Genomic DNA, 24,697 nt, shown 5'->3' on the forward strand with positions numbered 1-24,697 from the left:
GTACATTCTCCTATCTGCTCAATGATTATCAGACCCTTTAATGATCCCAGGGGCACAGTAATTTTGTCCAACTGTTTAGACTTGACCCTAGATCACACACCCCCAAGCCTTCACATCCCCATTCACATTCAACACCCTTCACCTCTACTACTGGACTCGACATCCACCACCAACCTCAGACCCACTGCCACCATTGGCTCTGACCCCAACTCTCTGCTCCCACTGGGCCACAGCCCTCAGGACTGGGCATGAGATGGAGCAAGTATTCCACTTTGAATCTCAAAAGCAGCATGACCATGTGACAGCTGCTCAATTTATAGGAAAATGGACTGACAGCTCAAAAATAGACTTAAGATCAATAGTTTTTTTTGAGGGGGAGCAATACTAGGACAGGAATGAGTGGTGTAGGTGCAGTGGTTTGAGAAGCATTCAATTTATTCTGAAACGGGAGGTGAGGGTTCCCATTCATTATTCAGGTGGTATAACAATACAGCTCCTCCCTAATATCCTCCCAGAATGTCCAGTTTGATGCTGTGAATTATTTTGTTGATCTATTGTCCTGCATTATTTGATTGTCTTTATTTGATCATATTTGTAAATTTACTAATGAATACTCGGGTGCCTGATTCTTTATTGTGATTGATTCCATTCTGTTACATCTCGATGTGTTTCTGCATCCATTATGAGTTTCACACACCTCTCCATCCTCTCAGTTTCACAAGTGAAGCACAAAGGCAGCATGCATAAGAGAGAAAGGGGCGGTTATGCAGCTTGGCTTCTTCATTCATGAATTCCTTCTGAAATTGCCATCATGGAAGTCATTTCACCTCTCAACTGGAAATAGAATATGGCATAATCCTCACACAATCTTCATCATGGATTGCATCACCAGCACATTGTCTCTATCAAATATCCCCAAGGTACCAACTCCCTCTGCTTCAGCTCATCTACCAAACTGTTCACAATAAAAATAAAACTATATCTGAGCTGACAGAATTGCAACTGATAGGAAATGGGAATGTATACAGAGTTAACAGAAAGAAGATAGAACTAAATGAAATGATGCAGCTGATGGTGAAGCTGACAAGGCAGCTCCATTGACAGCTGAAGAAAATACTTTATCTTCATTTTTGAAGTGAATAATTTTCATTGGTTTGTAATTGAATTTGAACATTGTTTGTCAATTGGATATTTTTGTGCATTTGAGCTAAACTCCTAATGGCGCAACATTATCCAGAAAGAAATACTGAGGAAAGAATTTTAGAAGAACATTATCTAGATAATTAATGATAATTTACTCATAAACATGTAGCAATATTTAGCTATTATCCGGTTTATTTAAGCCACTTAATAATAATTAGTTGGACTAAATAAGCGCTCTTAAAAGAAATGATGTTAGTTAAGACCTTTATGGGTTCCAAAGCAATAATGGCATTGCTGGATTGTGTTGGGATTTACTTCCAAATCACTATTGTTGTGACCTTACTCTTCTCAGTCTCCTTGAGCAAAGGCACTTAGTTAGTCCAATTAATTATCATTAAGTGGCTTAAATAAACCAGATAATAGCTAAATATTGTTAAAGGTTTATTAATAAATTACCATTAATTATCCAGATCATGCCCTCCTAAACAACTTGACTTAGCATTTCTTTGCAGATAATATTATCTGCAAAGAAATATGAAGGAAAGTTGTTTAGCTCAAATGAACAAAATATCCAATTGAAAAATATGCTCAAATTCAATTATAAAGCCAATCAAAACTTTTCATTTCAAAAATGAATATGAAGCATTTTCTTCAGCTATCAAGGAGCTGCCATATCAGTTTCGCCATCAGTTGCATCACTTAGTTTTATCTTCTATCTGTTAACTCTGTATACATTTGCTTTTCTTATCAACTACAGTTCTGTCAGCACAGATTTGATTTTATTATTGTTGTGCACCGTTTGATATTTGGATTAAAATGCTTTTAATGTTGAGAAATCATTCAATTCCCTCTTCAATTAATTTTGAGAATTCTTTTTCAATTTAATTACCATGTTCTAATCAAACACATTCATGAACCTACAGTATGCACTCATAGAGGTATTGCTCATGAGTCAAAGGGAATCCTGATTACCAATAAGGGTTAGGTTAATCTAAAGTAGAGGAATAAAGTTTAAACCAATGTATAACTCAGGATCTCAGATAATAATCAATTTCTAATGGTGCTTTGGATAAAAATTGCCTTCTTTTCAATATTATTACATGACTTTAGCAATTCAGAGTAATTTCTTCTTTATTCAATCCATCATGCAGGTTTAGTGTTTATCTCTTGTTAATCTTAACATTGAAAATAAATAGCAAGATAGTATGCAAGATATACCAACAAAAGTTAAATGTATAGCCCAAGTTTCTGCAGTTGGAAATGATGTGTGTAGCTGTTACACCCATGCAGGAAATAAGGTGTATAACAGTGGAGTAGATTCTAACTCTTTCAGGATTCTGCTACAGTTTAAATCAGATCTTGAACTTACAATCAGTGGACCCATGTAAATATCCTCCATTAATACTATCACCCCCAGTCAATGGACATGTCAAGGCATTTCCCAGACATCCCAACATAATACCTCATTCTAGGTCATTGGAGGGTCTCAGTAGAACTCCAGTTAAGGTTATTTAATGTTGCTCCAAAGCATTTACTGAGAGTAGATAGTTTATTTCAAAAGAGAATGTCTGATCTTCTCTCCTTGGAGTGGATCCAATGGGATTGATTACAAGAATCGACTAACTAAGACTGGGTATTGTATCACTGGTGCTCATCATTGTGTGCCAACAATGAAACTAACTCCCAAAAAGACCCCTGTCCAGAATTTCAGATGGGATCTGCAGCCTTGAGTGAGCACAAGTAGATATGTTGCTTCTCCACATTTATTCTGGCGTCCCAGATTCTCAAGAAGGTTTTGGCCTTGGTAGTTAGCATCTTAGGTGTTGAAGAGTGGGTAATGAAATAAATATTAAAGAAATATTGAATTTAGTGTTGTGCAATTAATAATTTCTATTAAAAAACACATAGCAATTGACGTTATCTATATTCAACTCTTTGTTTGTAATTTAATAGAAACAAATCAAGAAGCAAACTCTTAGAAAAATATATTAAGACGGAATAACTATTAACAAAACATAGGTGAGAATTAAAATCTGTTCTTGTAAAATGCTGGTTATAATTAGAAACAATTTCCTTCACATAATTGTTGAGTCTTACAACATACATCATAAAAGCTTTTAAACCTGTTGGATTATAACCTGGTGTTGTGTGATCTTTAACATAAAAGACGTCATTCGGTCCATCAGATATTGTTTAAAAAAATAAATCCATTCATACCACTCCCTCATTCTTCTCCAGAGTCTTATTTTCTTTTCCTTTAAGGTACATATCCAACGTGAGTTTCAAATTCTATTTTTGAAAATGTAGTCAAATTTGGAAGAGGAAGGATGGCTTAATGTTGTTTCTGAAATTGTTGGAATATAAATGATGGAACAAGTCCATTGTGTTCTTCCTAACTGTGCACTTCATTGTACCCATACAGATTTATTTTATAAAACAATTAATAAATGAATTATTTGGGATTACCAGGCATTGCCAGAGTTAAAAAAAAAACTTCAACATTGCAGCTGACTGAATTGTACAGAACCATTTTAGGAAAAAGGAAATGTTACATGTCTGGACTGAAGAATTCAAACTAATCAACAATGTTTGGTGTGCTTGTGTACTGTCCTGATCTCTCTGCTATTGGAAGGATGATGTGAAACTTGAAAGGGTTTAGAAAAGATTTACAATCCTTATAAATGTTGCCAGAGTTGGAGGGTTTAAGCTATAGGGAGACGAGTGTTGGAGACTAAGTGGTTGGAGAGTCCAAATTTAGAAGGCATAGGTTTAAAGTGAGAGGGGAAAAATTTAAAAGGAACCTAAGGGGCAACGTTTTCCACACAGACAGTGGTGCGTGTATGGAATTAGCTGCCTAGGAAGTGGTGGACGCTGGTACAATTACAACATTTAAAAGACATCTGGATGGGAATATGAATAGGAAGGGTTTGGGGGAATATGGGCAAATGCTGGCAAAGGGGACTAGATTAATTTAGGATATCCGAACAGCATGGACGAGTTGGACTGAAGGGTCTGTTTCCGTGTTGGACGTCTCTATGACTTGATGACTGTATGTTATAGCTCTGACGACAAATGTACAATCGTAGTACAAAATTTTGGGGACTTTAACACTTTCATGAATAAATTCAATGGAGCCAGAGGCAATTTAGGAGATGCATTTGATCATGCTTGATCACATTTTACATTTGTATTTAGCAAAGAGAAAGATGCTAACCAGATCATTGTGACAGAAAATTGATAGGGAATAAGTTTTGGATAGACTTCTGGGACTTAAAGTTGACAAAGCGCTGGGACTGGATGAGATGCATCCAGGATTTTGAAGGAAGTGAGGGTGGAAATTGTGAGGGCTTTGGCTATAACCTTTCACTGTTCCCTAGATTCAGGGGAGTTACCAGATGACTGGAACATTGCGAACATGAAGGTCTTAGAGTCATAGAGATGTACAGCACAGAAACAGACCCTTCAGTCCAAGTCATCCATGCTAACTAGATATCCTAAATTAATCCAATCCCATTTGCTAGCATTTGGCCCATATCCCATTCAACACTTCCTATTCATATACCATCTTTTAAATGTAATTTTACCAGCGTCCATCATGTCCTCTGGCAGGTAATTCCATAGACACACCATCCTCTGCGTGGAAACGTTGCCCTTGGGATTCCTTTTTAATCTTTTCCCTCTCAACTTTAACCTATGGCATCTAATTTTGGACTCCCCTATCCTGAGGAAAAACCTTGGCTATTCACCAATGAAGGTCTCCTCATCTCTAAATATGCCTTCATTTGTTGGCCAAATGCAGGGGGCTCCTCATGGGATGTAAAGAACTTTACATTCAGTAATGTTACCCACTCTCCTTCTCTGTCTCCCTATGGGTTTTTGCAGTTTCAATCCTGTTGTGAAACTGTTTTTTAACCTTTCAATTAGGCAAAAACAAGAATTTGGCATGTTGGAAATGAGTGGGAGAATGATGCAGGGGCTGGATAGACTGAAGAATACTCCCAGTGAGTGATTAGGTAGTAGATTAGATTCCCTACAGTGTGGAAACAGGCCCTTCGGGCCAACAAGCCCACACCAACCCTCTAAAGAGTAACCCACCCAGACCCATTGCCCTCTGACTAATGCACATAGCACTACAGGCAATTTAGCATGGCCAATTCACCGGGTCTGCACATCTTTGGACTGTGGGAGGAAACCCACGTAGGCACGGGGAGAATATGCAAACTCCACACAGAGAGTTGCCTGAGGCCAGAATCAAACCTGAGACCCTGGTGCTGTGAGGCAGCAGTGCTAACCACTGAGCCACTGTGCTGCCCTAGTAGTAGAGAGGGCAAAAAATGGTTAGTAGTTTGGGAGGATGACCTGAGAGCCACTGAGTGAACATAATACATGCAATAGTGAGAACTGTAGCCGATGAACCTTGGTGAGTGTCATGACAGAGTTCGAGTGGCCATGTGAATGTGAAGTAGCATGCTAGCACTTGTCCTTCTTGTGCAAAGATCATCATTAGCTTCTTCTTTCACTACTATGCATTGTGTTTCATCTGAGTGACCGCGCTGATGCTGACTGCTGTCTTGATTGAAGCTGGTCAAATCCGATGGCATCGCCAACCTTTGTCAGCCATCAGAAAAAAGATCACTGCCATCTTTCCTCTTCCCCATTCATTAACACCTCCAAGTCCCTGTTGATGAACCAAGGTGCTCACTTGCCTTTCTAAACCATTTCCTTTGGCACAATGATGCATGACCAGAGTGTTCTTATTGAAAAAACAAGACAGAATTTAGTGCACTCTTCTGAGATTATAACAGAACTGATAGGTTATGTATATCATTAACAAAAGATTATCAACCACATTAAAAGCAGTTGCCATGTAATAGCATCGTATTGAATGGGTTTTGGTGATGTTCCTCCCTCTGAGCCAGGAGGCCAAGGTTCAAGTCCCACCTGCTCCATCGGTGTGTAATGAACACCTCCAATGTGACAGTTTGATGAACAATATCTCGTAGCTTTGTATGTGAATTGTCCAGTCTCTCTCAGCACTGCTAACATCAGGCAAACTGTATTTAAACTAATCCAATGAGCAATTGCTTGTTTTCCTACAAGCATTATTTAAAAAAAAGATTTATTGGTCAATATATTATAAATAATAATTATATTAATAATTAATAATTTGGATTGGGAATCTCTAATTAATAATCTACTTTATAAAAGGGATCTTCAAATATTTAAGAATCATTGATGAAATATTCCAGTCCTTTTAAATGACTTCATTGAGAAGCCACATGTACAGTTTCCAACAACCAAGTCTGAACTTCAACTTTCTCCCCTTTCTACACTGGAATGATAAATCCTGCTTGTAGCTCTCTCATTACAGACTAGGTATGAAACCTGGGACACTGGCCTCTGTGTATCTTAGTAACAAACCACATGATGTATTTACTCACTAAGTTATTGAGGCAGCTGCCTGATCTCTGAAGTGCAATGCATAAATAACACAAAAGAATAGGCCCGTAAGGACCTCCATTACTAAGGCTCCACTTTCCATTCATCTTCACTTTTTGTTTTCTATTACTTAACGAATTTTCAATCCTTCTGATAGTTCGTTATTAATTCCACACGCCTTAATCATCTCTGAAAGCATTTCATACAGAATTTTGTCAAATGCCTTTTGAAAATCCACGTTAATTATATCAACTTAATTGATCTTCTGGCTAATGCAGTTGCCTCCCTGAAGAATTTAAACAGGCTGCTGAAGCATGTCCTACTGCTTTTAATCTATACTAACCATTCCTTTTAGGTTCTGACTAATTTAGGTAAATATCAATACTACCTCATACAATGCTCTCAAGTATTTCTCCATGACAAACATTTAACTAGTTCTCTAATCCCTCAATTTATGTCTCACTTCTTTTCTTCAAACACCTTAATAACGTTCACTGTCCTAGCTTCGTCAGATGTATTCCTCCTGCAGAATGTGGCGGCTACATTTGCGGGAAGTGCACCCAACTCCAGCTCCTTGTAAACGGTGTTAGGGAAGTGGAGCTGGAGCTGGATGAACTACGGATCATTCGGGAGGCTGAGGGGGTAATTGAGAGGAGTTACCGGGAGTTGGTCACTCCTGAGGCTCAGGGTAAGGATAGATGGGTTACAGTCAGGGGGAGGAAAGGGGACAGACAGACAGTGCAGAGATCCCCTGTGGGCATTCCCCTCAGCAATAAGTATATCATTCTGGATACTGCTGGGAGGGATGACCTACCAGAGGAAAGCCATAGTGGTCAGTTATCTGGCACTGAGCTTGACACTGTGGCCCAGAAGGGAAGAGGGCAGAACAGAAAAGCGCTAGTGGTAGGAGACTTGATTGTTAGGAAAACTGACTGGAGATTTTGTGGTCAGGATCGGGATTCCCGGAAGGTTTGTTGCCTCCCTGGTGCCAGGGTCCGGGACGTCTCCGATCGGGTGAATAAGGTTCTAAAAAGGGAGGGCGAACAGCCAGAAATCTTGTTACATATTGGCACCAATGATATAGCCGGAAAAGGATCGAGGATATAAAAAGTGATTTCAGGGAGTTAGGGTGGAAGCTGCAGAGCAGGACGAACAGAGTAGTGTTCTTGGGTTTACTACCAGTGCCACATGATAGCGAGCGAGGAACAGGGAGCGGACGCAGTTTAACACGTGGCTGCACAGCTGGTGTAGGAGGGAGGGCTTCAGATATGTCGATAATTGGGATGACTTCTAGGGAAGGTGGGACCTGCACAAGAAGGATGGGTTGCACCTGAACTGGAAAGGGACCAATGTCCTGGGTGGAAGGTTTGCTCGAGTTGTTCAGGAGTGTTTAAACTAGTATGGCGGGGGGAGTGGGAACCTGAGCAGTATACTGGAGGTGAGAGTTGATGCAGATGAGGCAATAGCAAGAGGTAGACCAGCTAGTGGGAAGGATTTTCCTGGGAAGGAACCAAGGGATCAGTTAAAGTGTGTTTGCTTTAACGCAAGGAGTATCAGGAATAAAAGTGATGAACTTAGAGCATGGATCAGTACCTGGTGCTATGATGTTGTGGCCATAACAGAGACGTGGGTTTCTCAGGGGCAGGAATGGTTGCTGGATGTTCCAGGGTTTAGAACGTTTAAAAAGAATAGGGAGGGGGGGAGAAGAAGAGGGTGTCACAGCTACAGAAGTTACCATTGTCAGGAGGGTCTGCCTACTGAGTCAGTATGGGTGGAAATTAGGAACAGTAAGGGAGCAGTCACCTCATGAGGTGTTTACTACAGGCCCCCCAACAGCAGCAGGGAAATTGAAGAAAGCATACGTCAGCAGATTTTTGAAGAGTGTAAATGTAGTAGGGTTGTTGTAATGGGTGACTTTAACTTTCCCAATATTGATTGGAACCTCCTTCGAGCAGATGGTTTGGAAGGAGCTGTTTTTGTAAGGTGTGTTCAGGAGGGTTTCCTAACTCAGTACGTTGACAGGCTGATGAGGGGAGAGGCCATTTTGGATTTGGTGCTCAGCAATGAGCCGGGACAGGTATCAGATCTTGCGATGGGAGAGCATTTTGGTGATAGTGACCGCATCTGCCTCACATTCCACATAGCTGTGGAGAAGAAGAGGAGCAGGCACAATGGGAGGATATTTAATTGGGGAAAAGGAAACTATGATACTATCAGATATGCATTGGGAAGCATGGACTGGGAGCAATTGTTCCATGGAAAGGACACAATAGACATGTGGAGACTATTTAAGGAACAGTTGTTGCGAGTGATGCATAAATGTGTTCCTCTGAGACAGGCAAGAAGGGGTAAGATAAAGGAACCTTGGATGACGAGAGCAGAGGCGCTTCTTATCAAAAGAAAGAAGGCAGCTTACGTAAGGTGGAGGAAGCAAGGGTCTTGCTCAGCTCTAGAGGATTACAGGCAGGCGAGGAAGGAGCTCAAAAATGGTCTGAGGAGAGCCAGGAGGGGGCACGAAAAAGGCTTGGCAGGAAGGATTAGGGAGAATCCAAAAGCATTTTACACGTATGTGAGCAATAAGAGAATGATCAAAGAAAGAGTAGGGCCAATCAGGGATAGCATAGGGAACTTGTGTATAGAGTCTGAGGAGGTAGGGGAAGCCCTAAATGAGTTTTTTGCTTCTGTCTTTACTAAAGAAAAGGATCTTGTAGTGAATGACACCATTGAGGAATAGGTAAGCATGCTGGAACAGATAGAGATTGAGGAAGCTGATGTGTTGAAAAGTTTGACAAATATTAAGATTGACAAGTCACCAGGTCCAGACCAGATTTGTCCTCAGCTGTTTTGGGAAGCGAGAAATGTGATTGCTTCGCCGATTGCGAAGATCTTTGCATCCTCGCTCTCCACCGGAGTCATACCTGAGGACTGGAGGGAGGCAAATGTAATTCCTCTCTTCAAGAAAGGAAATAGGGAAATCCCCGGCAATTACAGACCAGTCAGTCTCACGTCTGTCGTCTGCAAGGTGTGAGAAAGGATTCTGAGGGATAGGATTTATGACCATCTGGAAGAGCATGGCTTGATTAAAGGCAGTCAGCACGGCTTTGTGAGGGGAAGGTCATGCCTCACAAATCTTATTGAGTTCTTTGAGGATGTTACTAGATATGTTGATGAGGGTCGAGCATTGGATGTTGTGTATATGGACTTCAGTAAGGCATTAGATAAGGTTCCCCATGGTAGGCTCATTCAGAAGGTCAGGAGGAATGGTATACAGGGAAATCTAGCTGTCTGAATACAGAATTGACTGGTTGACAGAAGACAGCGAGTGGTAGTGGAAGGAAAATATTCTGCCTGGAAGTCAGTGGTGAGTGGTGTTCCACAGGTCTCTGTTCTTGGGCCTCTACTGTTTGTAATTTGTATTAATGACTTGGATGAGGGGATTGAAGAATGGGTCAGCAAGTTTGCAGATGACACAAAGGTTGGAGGTGTCATTGACAGTATGGAGGACTGTTGTAGGCTGCAGTGTGACATTGACAGGATGCAGAGCTGGGCTGAGAGGTGGCAGATGGAGTTCAACCTGGATAAATGTGAAGTGATGCATATTGGAAGGTCAAACTTGAAAGTTGAGTACAGGATTAAAGACAGGATTCTTGGCAGTGTGGAGGAACAGAGGGATCTTGATCTGCAAGTACATAGATCCCTTAAAATGGCTACCAAAGTGGACAGGGTTGTTAAGAAAGCATATGGTGTTTTGGCTTTCATTAACAGGGGGATTGAGTTTAAGAGGCGCGAGATCTTGTTGCAGCTCTAAAAAACTTTGGTTAGACCGCACTTGGAATACAATGTCCAGCTCTGGTCGCCCTGTTATAGGAAAGATGTGGATGCTTTGGAGAGGGTTCAGAGGAGGTTTACCAGGACGCTGCCTGGAATGGAGGGCTTATCTTACGAAAAGAGGTTGACTGAGCTCGGACGTTTTTCATTGGAAAAATGAAGGAAGAGAGGGGACCTTATTGAGGTGTACAAGATAATGAGAGGCATAGTTGGGTTGATAGCCAGGGACTTTTTTCCAGAGCAGAAATTGTTAACATGAGGGGTCATAGTTTTAAGCTGGTTGGCAGAATGTATAGAGGGGATGTCAGAGGTGGGTTCTTTACGCAGAGAGTTGTGAGAGCATGGAATGTGTTGCCAGCAGCAGTTGTGGAAGCGAGGTCATTGAGGACATTTAAGAGACTGCTGGACATGCATACGGTCACAGAAATTTGAGAGTTCGTACATTAGGCTTACCTCACATGAGGATCAATGGTCGGCACAACATCATGGGCTGAAGGGCCTGTTCTGTGCTGTACTGTTCTATGTTCTATGTTCTATATTTATGGAGTTGTTAAATTATATAGACTGGAGCCCTCAGTTTTCTTTCTTTCCGCAGTTCACTGAGTCTTCTCAAATATAGCACTATTGGGATAAATGCAGCAGATTAATTCCTTTAATTTATTCATTACAAAAGCACCTGTCCCTGCAAACTCCTCCACATTCACAACCATGTGAGATATCTCCACTTGTACAATTTTGGCCTCGGTTGGTTGGATGGCTGGTTTACAATACAGAGTGCTACCAACAGTGAACGTTCAATTCTTACACCTTCAAGGATTCTCCTTCTCAACATCTTCCCTCATCTGAGGCATAGTAACCCTCAGGTAAAAACATCATCCTTTGCCTTCCTGTGTCCAGAAAGCAGCCCTATTGTGTCTTCACCATTACATACATTTCATTGGACTAACATAAGCTATTCAGTTATAAAGATAAAAATGCTTTCAAAAGCATGCTGTGCTTCAAATGCCCCAAGTGAAGAAAGAGTCTCGAATCTTTACACCCACAGGTCATATTTAGTAATGATATCTTGAGCATCACTTTTAAAGCTGAAAATGTGTTGCTGGAAAGGCGCAGCAGGTCAGGCAGCATCCAAGGAGCAGGAGAATCGACGTTTCAGGCATGAGCCCTTCTTCAGGAATGAGGCAAGTGTGCCCAGCAGGCTAAGATAAAAGGTAGGGAGGAGGGAATTGGGGGAAGGGCGTTGGAAATGTGATAGGTAGAAGGAGGTTAAGGTGAGGGTGATAGGCCGGAGTGGGGGTGGGGGCGGAGAGGTCAGGAACAAGATTGCAGGTTAGGAAGCTGGTGCTGAGTTCGAGGGTTGGGACTGAGACAAGGCGGGGGGAGGGGAAATGAGGAAACTGGAGAAATCTGAGATCCCCCCTTGTGGTTGGAGGGTTCCTAGGCGAAAGATGTGGCGCTCTTCCTCCAGCCGTCATGTTGCTATGGTCTGGCGATGGAGGAGTCCAAGGACCTGCATGTCCTTGGTGGAGTGGGAGGGGGAGTTGAAATGTTGAGCCACGGGGTGGTTGGGTTGGTTGGTCCGGGCTCCCAGAGGTGTTCTCTGAAACATTCCGCAAGTAGGCGGCCTGTCTCCCCAATATAGAGGAGGCCACATCGGGTGCAGCAGATGCAGTAAATGATGTGTGTGGAGGCGCAGGTGAATTTGTGGTGGATATGGAAGGATCCCTTGGGGCCTTGGAGGAAAATAAGGGGGGAGGTGTGGGCGCAAGTTTTGCATTTCTTGCGGTTGCAGGAGAAGGTGCCAGGAGTGGAGGTTGGGTTGGTGGGGGATGTGGACCTGACGAGGAAGTCACGGAGGGAGTGGTCTTTTTGGAATGCTGATAGGGGAGGGGAGGGAAATATATCCCTGGTGGTGGGGTCCGTTTGGAGGTGGCGGAAATGACGACGGATGATACGATGTATATGGAGGTTGGTGGGGTGGTAGGTGAGGACCAGTGGGGTTCTGTCCTGGTGGCGATTGGAGGGGCGCCACATCTCCTCCACTTCCCGCTCCTCCTCCCTTAAGCCCCACCCCTCCAATCACCACCAGGACAGAACCCCACTGGTCCTCACCTACCACCCCACCAACCTCCATACACATCGTATCATCCGTCATCATTTCTGCCACCTCCAAACGGACCCCACCACCAGGGATATATTTCCCTCCCCTCCCCTATCAACGTTCCAAAAAGACCACTCCATCCATGACTCCCTCGTCAGGTCCACACCCCCAACAACCCAACTTCCACTCCCGGCACCTTCTCCTGCAACCGCAAGAAATGCAAAACTTGCACCCACACCTCCCCCCTTACTTCCCTCCAAGGCCCCAAGGGATCCTTCCATATCTGCCACAAATTCACCTGCACCTCCACACACATCATTTACTGCATCCGCTGCACCCGATGTGGCTTCTCTTTTGGGGAGTCAGGCCGCCTACTTGTGGAACGTTTCAGGGAACACCTCTGGGACACCCAGACCAACCAACCCAACCACCCCGTGGCTCAACACTTCAACTCCCCCTCCACTCCACCAAGGACATGCAGGTCCTTGGACTCCTCCATCGCCAGACCATAGCAACATGACGGCTGGAGGAAGAGCACCACATCTTCCGCCTAGGATCCCTCCAACCACAAGGGATGAACTAAGATTCCTCCAGTTTTCTCATTTCCCCTCCCCCCGCCTTGTCTCAGTCCCAACCCTCGAACTCAGCACCACCTTCCTAACCTGCAATCTTGTTCCTGACCTCTCCGCCCCCACCCCCACTCCGGCCTATCACCCTCACCTTAACTTCCTTCCACCTATCCCATTTCCAACGCCCCTCCCCCAATTCCCTCCTCCCTACCTTTTATCTTAGCCTACTTGGCATACTTTCCTCATTCCTGAAGAAGGGCTCATGCCCAAAACGTCCATTCTCCTGCTCCTTGGATGCTGCCTGACCTGCTGCGATTTTCCAGCAACACATTTTCAGCTCTGATCTCCAGCATCTGCAGTCCTCCCTTTCTCTATCTCTTTTAAAGGTTTACTGGCATATTATATCTCTTAAAAAGGTATGCTGACATGCTGACTGTGAAACAAAACACAAACAGCTCCATTTCATGTCTTTCATCCTGATTTTGATTATTTTGTTTTTAAATTTAAAAGGAAGCATTGTGTTTAAAGAGTGAGCAGCTACAATGTTATGGAAACTGGTGTGGAGGATTTATACAGACCATTAGTATGAGCGGAGGAATCATCTATTAGATGAAATAACAAAAAAAAGTTGCTGACACATTCATAATGGCTGTATTATTCACTTAATTCAGCTAACACATACCATTAGGCTGAACTTTGTGTTCGACAGGAATGCTTTAAAATGGAAAACTGGATGAAAACAATAGGCTGGAGCCCTCCAGGAAATTATTCACTGGTTGTCTATGACTGCCTGTTAATGTGCGTGGGAGAATCACTGAGGAGACAGCTCCTATTTGTAACCTACAATGATAAATGATTGAAATAGTTAAACACATTACTTATGTTTCAGGAGAGGATTAAGTGATGTCTATGTTGATTATATGGGTGGCAATTGATTTATATATGATGTTTATCTGCAAAATGCGTCATCAGAAATGGCTACTAAATGCACTGGTAACAAACATTACGGTTTTAATATTAGACAGTGGAAATAAAAGGGCTGTTGGGGAGCAGCCAAAGGGAAAATATTAGTTGCATGAATTAGCCAGATTATTAAAACTAATTGGTTTAGTTCATTAGATCATGTATGGACAAGCCGACCAGTATTCAATGCTTCTAATAATTTAAGACTGGAAAACTTTACGCTCAAGAGTAAGGCAATACTTAAATCAATATTTGTAGAAGTTAGCTCTATCAATAACGTACTGTTGTAGCTAAAGTTCAAGACTTAGGGAGGAAGGGAAAGTCAACAAGCCACCTTCCTGATGTAAAACATTTCCCACAAATCATGGGGAATCAATATGCTAAGTGACAGAACGTAAGCAGCTGTATTAGGCATTGCTCCAGGTTGGGGAAAGAGCCTTTAAATACACAGCATCCCAAGGCAACAGGTATTTGATTAATTAGTATGACCAGAATATCTCACAAGCTTGTCTCTCTAATACAGGCTAAGGTACTAATACTCAAGATTAGGAGTTAGGAACAGTAAATTGATAATAGAGTGGTGATTTCTTTGAAAATGTGCCACCAAATGGCATTGAATGCTATAGCCAAAGAACAATTCAATTGATTCAAATAACAAATTTTGTGACAAAGTTGCTGAAATTTCATTGAATAGAAATATTTTGCAATAAATTTGCCCTATTTGTTTATAACTGGAATGTCAGACAGGCACAGAACAACGTTAAAAGGCTTGATACATCAGTGAACAGAGAAATGAAGAAGCTGTGAAATTTATCAGCTTTGTAAAGGTGAGGCTGATGTTAGATCTCATAGTGGAATCTTCTAGAATGCAGTGAATGAAATGCCAATTGACGATCATTATTACATGTTAGACATTCTTTTTAATGTCATCCCTTGCTTCATTGATTTGTTGATCTTATTAAACTCAACAAACAAGCTAGATATTGAGAACACTTGACAAGGACACCAAAGGAAGCACTTCAGCTCACCACCTGTTCTGAACAATCTTCATGCTGGAACCAACATCTCAGGGCATGTTTCATTGGCCACAACCACACATAGCCTTTGACATTGGCATCTGACATGACCCTGCCCTTTAAGAATCCTCATGTCACAGCTCCAATGCACTTACAGGTTGCCTCTGCACTTTAAGCCTGAACCCCAGACCAGTAACTATCATTTTGATTTTGCAGCAAGGACACTGTGTGTTCAGTGAAATGGACCCAGCTCATTGACTGAACGAGCCGACACTTCCAAGCTCTTTGCTCGTTATCATAGTGGTCACTCACTCACTCTGAGCTTTCCTGGATGTTCACAACATCCATGACTTGCTTGGTCTTTTTGCTTTCTCAGCCAGAGATATAAGACATAACATTGCCATCTCGGCTTACTGTTTAGTGCAGGCACAAAACCAAGAACCTTGTCAAATTATGATTGGGCCTCTTCCAAGTCAAGGAGAATAGCCTCCTCTCAAGGGGTCCCAGCATAATGAGTGAAGTCCAATATAAGTCCAGGTCTTGCTCAGGACAGTTAGAGTTAGGATCCACTTCTCATAAGGGGTAAGGAGCTGAAAAACAGACAGAACACCACCCATGTTGACTCATTCTGCCCTCCTGTAGGCTGTTTTCCTCTTGGAATGAGAGAAAGGCAGGTATTACAGGAGATGAAAGTGGCTGGAACAGCTGTTACCATTGATGTAGGTGGAGAGTTGTCCCAAGCTGGTGATTAGGCACAACAAAGGGCATACAGTGTTAGTGGTATTGGGAGTTGGATTGTGAGTGTGAGTAGGAAATATGATGCATGGAAAAGTGATACAGCATGAGCCTTGGTGGGAAGCAGAAATAGAGTGTGAAGTATCAGAGAAGTTGGTGGCAATTAAATTGGCAGAATTGAAAAGGGCTTTGACCTTCATCCAATATTGCTGGGTATGCATTCAGATAGTTGAGACTGCTTTAACCTAGATAGAAACCTTAGATCAGGTTGAATATGCCCCCCCACCAGCGCCCCCCCCAACACACACACACTGCTGGTTGTGGTGGAGGAAGACAGTTTGCATTGACACCAGCCCATCCAACAGGGCCAGGGCAGCTCAGGACTGACAACGCTTGTCCACGTGCACAAACATCAAGCTTTTAAAGATGGTTGCGAGGGATGCAAGTTAATTCTGGGAGGTAAGCCAAATGGCACAATATTCTCAGAACAGCATGTGGTAAGCTGAGGCAGAAAGACATCATTGTAGGGTGGGGTAGGTAATTAATGAGGCAAATTAAAGACAGGACAAGGAAAGTCATCAGTGTTCTCAGGGACAAACCCTTGAAATAACTTGATGCAACTCTGACTGAGCCAAAATAATGCATAATTCAGCCATTCTTTCCATTTTTTAGCAGAGTGGGAACCAGAAAAGGCAGCGTGCAAAGAGAAAGGTTGTTATGAAGTGGCCAATAGGCAAACATTGGTGATGAGAAGATGAACATAAACAAAATTAAATTGCGATGAATGAGGAAAAGTTACATTAGTGAGAAACCTGAGTTGATGCCATGGATGAGTGTCATGCTTTGACTACATTCTTCAAACCTGAATTCACCAGAAATTGAGACATGGGCCCCTCTTACAAAACTACATTAGTCATCGGGCCCAAGTAACCATTCTAATTTAACATACTTGTTGTTTCTTGGTAAGTTGAGAGATTACCTTGTGGAAGTTCATAAAATAGTGAGGGATATAGATAAGGTGAATGGCAGGTGTCTTTTCCTTAGGTTGGGAGAATTCCAAGACTAGGGGGTATATTTTTAAGGTGAGAAGAGAAAGATTTAAACAAGGCATGGTGGCAATATTGTTTAGGTAGAGAGTGGTTTGCGTGTGCAATGAACTTCCAGAGAAAGTGCTAGATGCGGGTACAGTTAAAATGTTTAAAAGACATTTGGATAAGTGCATAAATAAGAAATGTTTGGAGGGATATGAGCTGAAAATGTGTTGCTGGAAAAGCGCAGCAGGTCAGGCAGTATCCAAGGAGCTGGAGAATTGACATTTCGGGCATGAGCCCTTCTTCAGGAATTAGAAGAGCCCTGAAGAAGGGCTGCCTGATCTGCAGCGCTTTTCCAGCAACACATTTACAGCTCTGATCTCCAACATCTGCAGTCCTCACTTTCTCCTTGGAGGGATATGAGCCAAACGTAGGCAAGTGGGACTAGTTTAGCTTATGGTTATACTTGGCATGGACCAGTTGGACTAAAGGCTCTGAGCAAGGAGCTAAAACGACATCATCTAACACAGAGCTACAACAAACAGTTCAGAAAGCACATATTGGAAATATTACAAAATGATGAGAGTATAGGGGTAAAGAAGACTTACTGCAAGTCTATAGAGCCATGGTAGGACGACTGCTTGAATACTTGGCAGACATTTGGTCTCATTACCAAATGAAAGATATACTTGCTATAAAGGGAATGCAAAGGTTTTCTAAACTCGTTGCTGGTATGTAGGAATTATCCTATGAGCTAAGGTTATTTAGAAACTATAATCTCTGGAGTTTAGAAGAATGAGAGGGGATCTTGTTCAAATGTACAAGATTCTTCTATGTTTGGCCACAGGAGATAGTAGAGGAATGTTTTCTCTGGCTTGGACATCTAGATCCAGGAGACACTGTCTCAGAATAAGGGGCAGACCATTTAGGACTGATCTGAGGAGAAAGTCTCTCATTCGTGTGATGATGAATGTTTGAAATTCTCTTGCTCAGCGAGCTGTGGGAAGTCAATAACTAGGCAAGTTCAAACCAGAGATTAATAGATTTCTATACATAAAGGAATAGGGGATAATCAGCCATGATTTCCTCAAATGGTGGAGCAGGCCTGAAGGATTGAATGCCCTACTCTTGTTTCTATTTCTTATTTGCATAGCCTAGCACTGGTTAAGACAGGAGCCCTGAACTTTTGGAAATCAGTGGCTTACTAACTGACCATTGAACTCTTCAGGAAAAGATCGGGTATGAAAAATTATGGCTTAAAGTTTGTAGCCTTGATGCCAATATTTTGTCCAAAAAAATGGATGTGATGGTCACCAATCTCTTCCTAGCAAGGAAATGAAAAACAAAAATGTAACAACACTTTGTCAATGTGCATTTTACACAACTGCATGCATTTACATAATGCCTTTGAAAGAGTAAACCACCCCAAGGCACTTCACTGGAGCAAAATGTAAATTGACCCAGGAGAAGTGACACTCTGTTCATCAAAAACATAACTCATGGTAAATAATTCAAAATGGATGAGCTAGAGAAAGAGAGAGGGGAGAACCTCAATTGAGAAAAAAAAGCAAAAGATACAGACCTTGAATTATTCCTTTATGCATCCCTTTCCTGCCCATCAGGGTGCAAAGGAGGGGAGTGGAGGCAGACTTGTTAAAATCGAGGCCACGGTTACAGAAAGATAAATTCCTTGTCTCTAGGCAACGCCATGAGAGATCAAAAAGCATTAAAAAAAACCGAAAAGATAGAGGACACTCTTCTAATGGCATTGACATTTCCTCTACCTGGGTGTTTTTTTTATTAAAGGGGTTTTATTCTTTTCATGTCTATTTTATTCACTCATACTGTAAAACAGGAAAGAAACGCGAAATGAACAAAATAACGTGAACAATGTTAAGCTTGCAGTCACAATGAAATGCAGCCACAGAAAGTTTATTTCAAATCAAAACAGATTGAATTAATTAACTATTCAAAAAAGCATCACTTTGTAAATAATTCTCAATTATTTTTTGCTTTTTTTTAATCAACTTCTGTTTGCGTAAGAAATGCCAATGTCAAAGCACTTGCAAAAGCATTAATTTGTTAGTGTCATTAACATCCAAAGCCGTTTGTGACTCAAAAGGAACAGTATTGACTTTCAGATCCTTATGATGCCAGATGCCATCTCGGCGCCACTGCCTTCTCAAAATCACCAGTAGGGCTTTAATAGGAAAACCACAGGGCAGCTACTCTCCTGTCCTTTGAAACCTCAACACAAAAATGTGCATTAATATTTCAAATGCAGGGAACAGCATACAGTTTTTGTGCAACGTTACGGCTAAGAAGACACCAGATGAGACTAAACTCCAACAAACTTCCTGTGTAAATTCAATGCATTCAGTTTCATAACTATGAATTTCATAACTAAAAGGAAGTGGGAGTGGAGGTAGGAAAGGTGGGCTGCACAATGGAGGCATTAAATGATTGCCATGTGATCCCTTGAGTATAAAATGGATATTCAGCCAGGAATTCAATTGAAGAAGTCTGAAATCTAACAATTTGAAGAATTTGACCTGTTAATCCTCCAAAGCAGCTTCAGTGATTATAATCATAAAAAAAAATGAACAGAAAGAACAATTTTCCCTTGTTTTCATAAACAAGGAACAAACAGAAACAAATTAAAAGGAATTCCCATTAAACAGCCTCTAAAATTATAGTCATGGTAGTCAGCTCTAACAAGGTAAAAACAAGATAATTGCACATACGATACATTCATTAGAATATCAAACAAATTGAAGAAATCTTGCCTCTATTCATTGCACAGAGGGGTCATGCAAGCATATTGGTCTACAGGGTATAAACAATTTGAATGATGAATTATATTATGCGTTAACAAGGTGCTGGCATTTTAGCGTTCATTTTTAGTTTGAAATTATTTCAAAATAACAAAGCAATTTAGGTTTTTTTGCCTTTTAGTTAGCAAATTCAGGTTTAATGTAAACAAAAATATTTAGCTTGATCAGATCCTGAGTTGCTTTCCCTGGGAAAACATCGGCAAAATCTTCCTGCCTTAGGATTTGTTAAACGTCCAGTTTTTGTGCAAGCAATTCACAATACGTTTTTGTTTCAGTCACAGTGAAATGACAGCTGCGAAATGTTATATTACCACACAGTATGTATGATGCATTGTAGCAACTCACCAAGGCTTCTTCAGTAGCATTTTCCAAGTTACAATCTCTATTCCACAGAAAACCAAGTGCAGCAGATTTATGTTGTTATGTACCAGGCCAGATCCCCTCAAAATATTTTAAGAAGGTAGCCTTTTCTTATTTTAAAGGCAGGTGTGAAGTAGATATTCCAGGAGTGATGCAGCTGGTCAAACCACTCAGCTTTAAGCAAAGCAGAATTTATTTAAACACTACAGTTGAAACACGAACAAAAGAAAACAGAGTTTAGAATAACTTGGCTATTTGAAAATCGACTCGATGCACCAACTTAACTGAGCAGGTGTTCCAATTCTGGCAACATCTCATAAACACACCCCTTGGCAAAACGTAAATTCACACACAGGTTCTTACAGGCAAAAGGAAACAATGTCTGAAGAGATTTCTGAGAGCAAGCCAGTCAGAAACCATCTGCTGAAGCCTGGTACCATTCTTTGGATTGCATCAGCTGCAAAAACGAAACCAAGCTAGAAAAAAAAACTGAACTGGTAGAACTGACCACTCCCCTACCATTATTAAACCAGGCTGTAACCCAGCCATTTCTGCATCTCAACCTTTATAACCTCTCTTGAAAAGAAAAAGCAAGGACAAAATAACCTGTTAAAAGGGCAGCATCACCACAATGTGAACACCACCACCGCAAAGCTTCTCTCAAAGCTTCACATCATTCTGGCTCAGTTCCTGCTCCTTCACTGTCACTGGATCAAAATCCTTGATCTTCCTTCCTATCAGTACAATGGATGGACCAGCTGAAGAGCATACCTAAGGCATTTTCTCCTAAAGGGTAATTAGGGATGGGGAAATTAACTGCTGAATTAGCCAGTGGTACCCACATCACAGAAAAGAATAGATTTTAAACAATATTAAGTAAAATATAGAAATTCCAAACTTTAACTCTCTTTCTCTCCACAGAAACTGCAGAGCCATAATATTGAAGAGAGATGGAGACCGTCCCAAATGAGAGGCCCATACCATGGTCAGCTCACATGATTCCTTGAGTCCACCTTCAGTTTGTCCACAATTGACAAGAGGTCTTCATGCCTGCAGAGGAGACGAGGAAACCTCCGAGTCAGAGTACAGTGGCCTGGATGGTTCTCACACAGTTAGGGAGCAACTGTAAGGCTCACTAGCAGAAGACACTGTAGAGCCGTCAGCTGTTGATGTGGCAACAGGAGATTCTTGAAAAAGAGTTGACCTGTTCATTAGCAAGTATCATTGAGAGTTATTGATTGCTGACAAATAACATGTTTGTGGTATGCTTAATACATATGCATGCTTTCTTTTGAGGTTTTCTGTGATGTAGCTATGATCTCAGTCACAGGTGAAAGAGACTCTGCGAGAAGGTTATAATTAGAACAACTCAGAGCAAGGAAATCTGCTGCACAGGTATGTACTGCTCAGAGATACTATTTGAAGAAACACCTTCAATTTTGGCAGAAGTTTGTTGGAACAGATGAACAAATACTAATAATGAAGTGATACTGGTGGATACATTAATACTTTTTCAGAAGAACTGAAAGAATCACAAAGTGACCCTAAGGAAACACCATTCTAAGAAAATTTCCCAAATACTCTAAGTTGAAGAGTTATTTGAAGTATGGTAACATAGGGTGTACTCCAAAGCAGATTATGTCGCCATAAGCTGAATAGTCCTCAAACTTTTCACAGCCCCTTGATACCATTGAAGGACTGATGCAGGCATATGAATGCTATTTATGGAAGGCACCTTTCCACAGATACAGTCTCTCAGCAATAGCTCAGAATCAGTACTCTCTTATACACAACGAGTCCCAATTGTGGATGATGTTCTGATCAGATAAGATATTGATAAAACCTCAGCAGATATTCAATAAAAGAGTCTTAAAAGTATTCAAGACCCAATTTGCATTCAAAAGAACATGATTATTGAATGCCCCCCATTCAACCAGTGATCTCAGAAAGCCAGAGAGATCAACAGACTATTTTATCAATGATTGGGATAGTTTGGTCAGTTCATGTCATTATTGCAGGTGGAAGGCTGAGCTTATTCAATGGAGGAGAGGTCAGGTGCTTGCTGACCATTTCTGAAGGGGTTTAAGGTTTGAATGGATGGTTTAGCATGCAAGCCAGAGAACAACAAAGAATGCAAAAAATGTATATAATTTGGATTTGTTTCAAAGCTCAGCATTAGCCTTTTAGTTGGTTAAACCTGAAGGTGTCCATCTTGACCCAAGATAAAGTCTATAAAAGTTGAGGAAGAGTCAAATAATTTCATTCTGAAATGCTTGCAATGTAGCAATATAAACAACAAGATTGTCTGGCAGAAGATAATAAACATTTTCACTGTAGCAGTTTTGGTCATTTTCAACAAATTTGTAATTCAAAATCACCTTCTGAAAAGGAAGAATCAAATAGTTTAACCCTGACCAGAGAATCCAACAAACTGAATGACATGAAGAGGAGATAATGGAAATTACACACTTCCTTGGTCAACTAGAAATTATTGACTAGAGCAGCAAAGTTAATGATCTGAACCGACTGTTTTGGTCAGTCACCTTGAAAGTCACGGATTCTAATAATTAAGTTTTGTTTCAAGTCAGGGCGAACTATTACTGTTTTGGCTAACACCAGGAATGGTTCCACATTATATCCCTTCCACCATTGGATATTCGGGTCGAGGTTTTGGAGGCAGAACTCTTCTAAATAAAAGTCATTTTGCAGTAAAACCTATCTAATGGACAAAACTATTAATGTTTTACAGAATCAAAACAATCATTACTCAGTTGACAGACTTGTGGTTTTTTAAAGCTCGTACAAGCAAGGCATTCTGTGCCAAGTTGATGATACCCATTCCATTTTAGAGCAATTGTATGCCAGTGTCTTCTAAAACATGAACATTTTTATTTCAGAGAATCCGTGACATTTTATCAAGATTTACTCCAACTTTTCCAAGGAAAAGAAACTTCACACCAACAAAGTTGAATGGTCTTATATCAGGAAGTGCTTCAGCTTTTTCAAGTGTTTCATTAGCTTCAGGATGCATAGCATTCTGCCAACTTTGAAGAGGAAGACCTTATTTCCTTAGGAACTTCTAGCCGAGAGATACACCATAAGGTTAACCAGAGTATATGATATTGTCATGCTTAGTTTTGGCATTCCAAGAAGAAAGCTTTGCCGTAACTGTCACTTTTCTTACCTGTAAGTGACCTGTGTTACTGATGGCAGGACCAATATTATTGGTTCCATGTCTAATACTACTGGCTTTAGAACCAGTGTTCTCCACTGGTCTCAAGTCCCATAGTTGCCTGGTGTTTCACTGGTCCACAACTGTAACTTTTATCCTTCCGGCCTGTACAATTGCAATAAGAAATCATTACTTCTGAATTTAAATCTATTTGCAGCATACTGCATATTTTTCTAATTGCTTGCAGTTTACTTCCATTGACTGATATACAAGAGCAGCAAGATCGCTTTGTACATTGACAGTTCCCAGTATATCACAATTTAAATAATAGCCTGCCTTGTTTTTCACACCAAAATGTATAACTTCACACTTATCCAGGTTTTACGCTATCTGCCGTATGTTTGACCAAATACTCATTTGTCTATATCACCATGAAGCTTCCTTGTATCTTCGTCACAATTGGACCTAGTTTTGTGTCAAAAACAAACTTGGAGTCATTCTTTCCCTAAAGAAAATGCAGTTTTAATTTTACCAGAAGTTAGAGGCACTTATCTCTGTTTCAAATGAAGTTTTGTTTTACTTGTAGCAGACTCATTTTAAAATTATTAACCAGAAGCATTAGTTCGGTAAAAGAACAGAGTTCCACAACTAAACCCAAATCAATTCATTTGAAGTTCAGTTTCCAAGTGGTGGAGTCAAGATTTGTAGAATTGTTTCAAAGTTGGAGATTAAGCAATAAGATGAGATGGCAGTTGCTGAAGCTTGTAGACAGAAGCTGAATTTGCTTTTCAAGTGAATTAAAGATCTTTCAGAAGCAAATTGGAAGGTTTTAATCTTTAGGCAGACATAAATGAAAGCCTAAGTTTGTTGCTTTCTTAACTGGTGATAGAAAACCAATTCAAAAGTATAGTGTGTGATTAAAGCTCTCCAAACATGCTGTTTAATATTGTCTGTCAATTTGATTTATGTTCCAAAGACTGACAGATCGTATGAAACAGCATTTTTCCTCAACTGATCATAAAAGACAAAGTATTGAATGTACCCAACCAGCCTATGTTTGAAAAATTTGCAACACAGGGTTAGATGTGATCTTGCAATTGGACAGCATTTGCTGGATAATCCTGAATGTCATAGAGATGTACAGCACAGAAACAGACCCTTCGGTCCAAGTGACAAATTATGCTGACAACCAATTTAGAATTGTCAGTTGGACTCAGTCTAACACCCCTGTGTAATGGACACTACATATATTAATACACTACATCTTGATCTTTTTAAACACAGAATATGCATGCACACTGCACCTACTTCAACTCATAATTCACTTTCATTTCTCCCGACAATGCACTGACTAATTGGAGTCAACTTGTCTACTTTAAAACATAACAAAGAGCTCACTGTTAACTGTCTATCAGCGTTAATGGTGAATCGCCCTGGCAGTGCCTCTACCATAGATCGTAGAATCCGTACCAATCAGATCCCATTTGCCAAACAAGGTTATACAGG

The sequence above is a fragment of the Chiloscyllium punctatum genome, chromosome 14, assembly GCF_047496795.1.
Source record: "Chiloscyllium punctatum isolate Juve2018m chromosome 14, sChiPun1.3, whole genome shotgun sequence".
Lineage (NCBI taxonomy): Eukaryota > Metazoa > Chordata > Chondrichthyes > Orectolobiformes > Hemiscylliidae > Chiloscyllium > Chiloscyllium punctatum.